At 41.9% G+C, this 6,937-nt stretch overlaps 1 pseudogene; it reads left to right on the forward strand.

Moving 5' to 3' along the window:
* The first annotated feature begins 4,928 nt into the window (after positions 1–4,928).
* On the forward strand, positions 4,929–5,576 carry LOC117019253 (PRELI domain-containing protein 1, mitochondrial-like; annotated as a pseudogene).
* Positions 5,577–6,937: the final 1,361 nt, after the last annotated feature.

A 6,937-nucleotide genomic window follows, 5' to 3' on the forward strand; every position in this document is an offset into this window, starting at 1 on the left:
CAGCTGACAATCTTATGGGAGCTCCCTTATAATTTACTACAGTGTTTCCTTGAAAATAAGACTGGGCCTTATATTAATTTTTGCTCCAAAAGATGCATTAGGGCTTATTTTATATTACAAGCATCCTAAAAAATCATGCTAGTGCTTACTTTCTGGTTAGGTCTTATTTTGGGGGAAATACAGTAGTTGCCTTTGTCTTGCTGCTTTTAGGATTCTCTCTTTGTCATTAACCTTTGCCATTTTAATTATAATGTGTCTTAGTGTTTGCCTGTTTGGGTTTATCTTGTTTGGGACTCTCTGCACTTCCAGGACTTGTATGTTTATTTCCTTCATCAGGTTAGGGAAGTTTTCTGTCATTATTTCCTCAAATAGGTTTTCAATTTTTTGCTCTCTTTCTTCTCCTTCTGGTACCCCTATGATGCAAATGTTGGTGTGCTTGATGTTATCCCAGAGGTCCTTCGACTATCCTCATTTTTTTGAAAATTTTTTTTTTCTTTTTGCTGTCCTGATTGGGTGTTTTTTGCTCCTTTATTTTCTAAATCGCTGATCCAGTCTTCTGCTTCATCTATTGTACTGTTGATTCCTTCTAATATATTCTTCATTTTAGTTATTGTAGTCTTTGTCTTTGACTGTTTTCTTTTAATGTTTTCTACCTCCATTTTTATGTTTCCTATCTCTTTGTTGAAGTTCTCCCTGAGATCACTGAGCATCCTTATAACTAATGTTTGGAATTTTGTGTCTGGTAGATTGCTTGTCTCCATTTTGTTTAGTTCTTTCTCTGGAGCTTTGTTTTATTCTTTTATTTGGGACATGTGTCTTGTCTCCCCATTTTGGCTGCCTCCCTGTGTTTGTTTCTATTTATTAAGTAGGACTGCTGTATCTCCCAGTCTTAGTAGAGTGGTCTTATATAGTATAGGTGCTGTGGGGCTCAGTGGTGCAACCTTCCTTGTCACCTGAGCCTGGTCCTCCAAGTATGTCCCTTGTGTGGGTTGTGTGGGCCCTCCTGTTATAGTTGAGCCTTGCTTGATGTTTGCACATCAGTGAGAGCGGTTGATCCTTGGGCTGATGTGTTGTGAGGACTGCCCATGACTACAGTGGAAGAGCTGTTGTTCAGGGGTTAACCATATGGAACAGGATTTGCTTTAGTAGGGCACTGGTACTTGCCCAGTCTTCCCTTTGGATGTGTCCTCCTTGGAGGTGGCTGGGTGTTGCTCTAGCTCAATCTGAAGCTGGCCACCAGGTATGCCCACAGGAGGGACTCCTTTTAGGGGCCCCACTGCAAGCCAAGTTTAGCCTCAGCCTCTGCCCTTCAGACAGCCACCTGGAATTATCCACAAAGCAATCTGCAGATGGCCACCACCCATGCTGGGCTTCGAGATGCCTGGAGAGGCCAAGTCATGAGCTGAGGCTGGTGGTTTCTAATGCCAGGCTTGGGAATTTTCAGCCAGTAGTACAGGATATGCCGAAGCCAAATGCTACTTCTTTGGGTTTTGTGAACCTATGAGAGAGTTTAGAAATGTTCATAGCATGAGCCAAGAAAGGCTGTTTATATGGAAGAGCCACTGAAAGCAGCTCGATTGGCCCTAAAGTTGGATGGGGTGGGGTCTCGGGGAATCAAGGTGAAGGAACAGTGTTAGCCAGGTTGTTGGAGACTCAGATATGACAGCTGCCTGGTCTGCATGCAGGGAAGAGGGAGGGCTCAACAAAGAAATAATAGCTTCCTCCAGCTCCTCTGTCTGGGAGAAAGCTGGCCCTCCAGCCCCTGCCTTGAAGCCATACAATTCAGTTTCTCCCCATATGTTCTTGGTACCTTTTGAGCTGCTTACCTAGCGTGGGCCCTTTAAGATAAGATGAATGCCTGGGAATGCAGCCACCCATGTCTCACTCAGCCACAATCTACACTGTTTTTCACAGCTAGAAGTTATGGGGGCTTCTCTCTCCTACACTGAAACCCTGGGCTGGAGAGCCTGGTGTGGGGCTGGGACCCCTCACTCCTCCAGGCAGTATCTCTACAGCCAAGATAGCCCTCCCAATTTTTAATCATTACACACATTTGTGGGACCAGCCTGTTCCACATCTCCATTCCTCCTACCAGTCTAGAGGTGGCTTCTTTTATATGTCCTTAGTTGTAGGCTTCAGTTCAGCTTGACTTCAGGAGATTCTAAATGATGGTTATCCTGTAGTTTAGTTCTAATTTTGTTATGGTCGTGAGAGGAGGCAAGCACAGTGTTTACCTACTCTGCCATCTCTACCATCTTAACTGGATCTCTCATCCTTTTTTTCCCCACATTTTTTTAATTAGTTTCAGGTGTACAAAACAATGTAATAGTTAGACATTTACACCCCTCACAAAGTGATAACTCCCCTCCCCCAATCTACTACTCCTCTGACATCGTATATAGCTGTCACAATTCCATTTACTCTGTTCTCTGTGCTGTACTCCACATCCTGTGACCACATATATGTTAAATTGTAGTTGACATTCATTGTTATTCAGCTTCAGCCTCAGGTATACAGCACAGTGGTCAGGCATCTACACTGTCCCTGAAGTGGTCTCCCTAATAAGACAAGTGCCCATCTGACACCCTACTCATTCTTTTTAATATAGACATTCATAGCTATAAATTTCCCTCTTAGCATAACTTTAGCTGCATCCCATAAACTTTGGTATGTTGTGGATTTATTTTTATTCATCTAAAAGTATTTTCTAATATTCGTTTTTACTCTTTTTTATCCCATCATTATTTCGGGTGCTTTTCTTTTTTTTTAATTTTTAAAAATTAATTTTTCAATTACTGTTGACATGTAATATATTAGTTTCAGGTGTACAAAACAACATAGTGATTAGACATTTATGTACCTCACAAAGTGATAACCCCAATAAATCTGTTACCCATCTGACACTGTACATATATATTATAATATTATTGACTATAAGGAATATGTTTTTTAATTACATAGATTTTTGTTTCTTAAATTTCTGTAATTGATTTCTATTTTCATTACATTTGGTTGTCGAACATAGTTTGTATGATTTCAATTCTTTAATATGTATTAAGGCTTATTTTATGTCCTAGTATATGGTCTATCTTGGAGAATCTTCCTTTGCACATGAGAATAATATATATTCTGTTCTTGTTGAGTGAAATATTCTGGAGTTTTTTTTGTTATCTATTGTTAGATTATGGTATTGTCCAAGTATTTATTTTCCTGTTTATGTTTTTTTAAAAAATTTTATTGGGCAACAGTGTGTTTCTCCAGGGCCCATCAGCTCCAAGTCATTGTCCTTCAATCTAGTTGTGGAGGGCACAGCTCAGCTCCAAGTCGAGTTGCCATTTTCAATCTTTAGTTTCAGGGGGCACAGCCCACCATCCCATGCAGGAATTGAACCAGCAACCTTGTTGTTGAGAGCTTGCGCTCTAACCAACTGAGCCATATGGTGGCCCCCTCTTGTTTATCTTTTATATAGTTATTACATTCATTATTGAACATACTATATTGAAGTTTCAACTATTATTGCTGAATTGCCTATTTCTCCTTTTATTTCTGTCCTTTTTTTCTTCATCCGTTTGGTACTGGGTAATTAGATGCATATATGTTTATAATTATTATATCTTCTTGATGGATTGACCTTTTTATCATTATAAAATGAACCAGTTTACCTCAAGTAACATTTTTTATGTCTATTGTATTTAATATTTGTATTGCTACTACAGTTCTCTTATGGTTGTTATTTACATGGTATATGCTAGTTCCAGAACCCAAAGTGTCCTACAAAGCATTGCGCTACTGTGTTAGTAATGGAATTTGTAAGATTTATTTTGGGGAAGAGGCCTCAACATGCCCTGAACCAATGGACCCTCTTAAACTTTGCTAATATTCCAGGAACTTGAATCCTCATGGAGTTTATCTTCTACCCCTGTTGAATGCACATGCCTTATAATCACCTCCAAAGTACTTGCCACTTCTTGATAATCTGGTGTAATTAACATGATATTATTGATATAGTGAACTAATATTATATTCTGCAGCATGTCCAAATGGTCCAGTTATACTCTATTTTATAAAAGAGGGTAGAAGAACCTCTACTCCAAGTAAATGTAAAGTCTTCCCAATAGGATTGGAAGACAATGCACTCTCCAGATGAATGGCCACATGTGATAAGACCACGTTAACCTGCTTTAGCAAGGATAATATACATGTATGAACAGCTGCAATTAGGGCTAATACTTGGTTGAACTTGTTGTAGTTCATTAACACATCACCCAAAATTCTGTCTGGGTGCTGAGGGTCCAACTGGTGAATTAAATAGAAATATGATAGGAACACAAGCACCACAACATTTAGGTATATACAAGTGGTGCTGATCACTTGCATTCCCCCCTAGATGTTCATATATATACATATATATGAGCATATATCTATATAACTGTATCTATATCTAGCTATTTTACTATCTCAGCTGGCTGGATGGGGGAAGGTGATTCAGGAAGTTTCAGAGAACCCACACAATAATAGGTCTTACTCCTCAGGAGGGAAAAAACTAATACGGGACTTATGCCAATCCCCAAGTAGGTCCATTTAAATTATACATTTGGGAAATAGGGAAATAACCATCAGGTGGGTCATGGAACCCAGTGAACATTCTAAATCTGATTGGGACAGAACGCCGCATATTACGTGGTCCCTATATAGTCTTTCACCAACAGGGGTGGCATGATCATGTATCAGTTCTCCAAGTATTAATGAAAACTTAACCCTCAGGCGAGTGAACCATCAAATCCTCATGGCGGTGGTGGCTGGTGAGGTGCGGCACGGTGGTGACTGATCTGCGAGCCTGGTGGATATGCGCTAATCCTCGGCCTCCGCATGTCCCCTGGGCTGTGCACCCCCGATGCTGCGTGGGTGCTGAGCCTGCCCTGGCTGGGATGTTGGTGAGGTATTTCCTGGGCTACTGTGTGTTCCAGAGTTCCTGGGACCAGGTGTTGCCTGCCGTCTGGCAGCGGTACCCGAATCCCTAGAGCAAACATGTCTTGACAGAAGACATAGTGCACCCGGATATGATCCCTGACCAGAAGCTCCTGTCCTAGAGACTTGTGACCAAGACCAACGGGATGCCCCAGCGACTGTGACCTCCCGATGTTGCTCACTCAGTGTACACCCTAAGGGATTATATTGTAGACCTACAGAATCAGACCGTGACCACCTTCATCTGGAACGTCAAACACAGCCAGCTGATGGTGGTGGAGGAATGATGTGCTTACTGTGTGAACTCTGATAACAGCAGCTGGACCAAAATCCACCAGGAGACCTGGGTCTCTTCTAGTTTATTTTGTGTCTCCAGAGCAATCCAGGATTTTGGTCGCGCCCGGTGCAAAAACAACGTAATCAAGACAATGAAGGGTTTTGAATACATCTTGGCCAAGCTGCAAGGTGAAGCCCCTTCCAAAACCCTTGCTGAGATAACCAAGGAAGCCAAGGAGAGGGCAAAGGAGATGGCACTGGCAGCTACAGAGAAGACCAAGGACCTTTCCAGGAAGACAGCCACCAAGCAGCAGCAGTGGCAGTGTGTGTAACCAGCCCAGGTCCTGGTATGGCAGCACACCAGACCCCACATTTCCAATCCCCTGCCCTTCCCCTATACTTTATTATTAAATGTCAACTTCCAGCCCAATCTATTGTCTGGGTGGTGGGTTGGGGGTGGTATCTTGTTTGCATTCTATATGCACTGGACACAGATCCCACCTCGGGGCCCGACCTTCTTCTTCCCACATGGAGCAGCTGAGGACAGAGGAGCAGAGAGGTACTGGGGCTTGCCCAGAGTCACAGTGTGCTGTGAAAATGTTCATAAACACTAGACTGTAAGCTCCATGAGGACAGGGACCTTTGTTTTGCTCTCTGATTTGACCCAAGTACCTAGCACATAATAGTCACTTAATAAATACTTGTTGAATTCAATCAGCTACTCTCCCCGCCCCCAGAAAAAAACAACAGACTTAACCCTCATGTCCAAGAGTACTTGAAATATTTAAATGTTTCTCTTTTCCCAGCGTACAATTACCTAAGTAAATGGACATAGGTGTTTTGGGGGATAGACTAGGAGAATAATTACTATATTCCCTTGTTACAGAATCCTTGCTCTTGAGGGACCAGATTCTCTTACAGTGAGTGGATTTCTGGTCTAAAGACTGGTTCTTGTTCAGGAAGTAGGCAAGGGATCATGAACTTTTTGGGGGTGGCTGTCCTCTGTCTCTTGATAATCCCTTTTATTTATTCTAGGTTTATAAATTGATCAATGCCCTTATTGGCTGCTCACCTTTCTTGCCTGTAAAGGATGTCATTTTCCAATAACTATCTTATAAATCTCTGCAGGTCGGGTCACCCTTGCTGTCACTCTGATTGTGCCGTTCATTAAAATAATTGTGCCAACCTTGTCTCTGATGTTTACGCAGAGTCACATGGTCTCCTATTTTGGAAACTGCCAGTCTCATTGTTATCAGGTAACTCATTTCACTAATAGAATGTTCTGGTATCAGCCTTGGCCACCACTGAGCTGCACAATGATGTGGTTTCCCCTCCTACTAGGGTGCTCCTTGCTGCTCTGGGAAACAATATTATTGGGGCTCCCAAAATGACAAAATTGTCTGGTGATTTTTCATCCTTATACAGTATATCACTCTAGCATGTCCTCTTAGAGACTTTTGATACCTTCTTCCACTCTCTGTCATGGCAGTTCTAGCATTTCAACTTCCCTTGTTGTGACCCAAGAGAACTTCTCCAAACTTCTGAGTCATGTTAGCAGCAAGTTAGTACCTTTTGCGGGGACTTCCCTAGGGTTTGAAATTCAATACTCTGGAAAATATACTCTTTCTTATTCACGTTTATGTCCAGCCCTCTTCATCCAGCACATTCAGGATGCAGTTCAAGAAATACTTTC

This window comes from Rhinolophus ferrumequinum, chromosome X (genome assembly GCF_004115265.2).
Source record: "Rhinolophus ferrumequinum isolate MPI-CBG mRhiFer1 chromosome X, mRhiFer1_v1.p, whole genome shotgun sequence".
NCBI lineage: Eukaryota > Metazoa > Chordata > Mammalia > Chiroptera > Rhinolophidae > Rhinolophus > Rhinolophus ferrumequinum.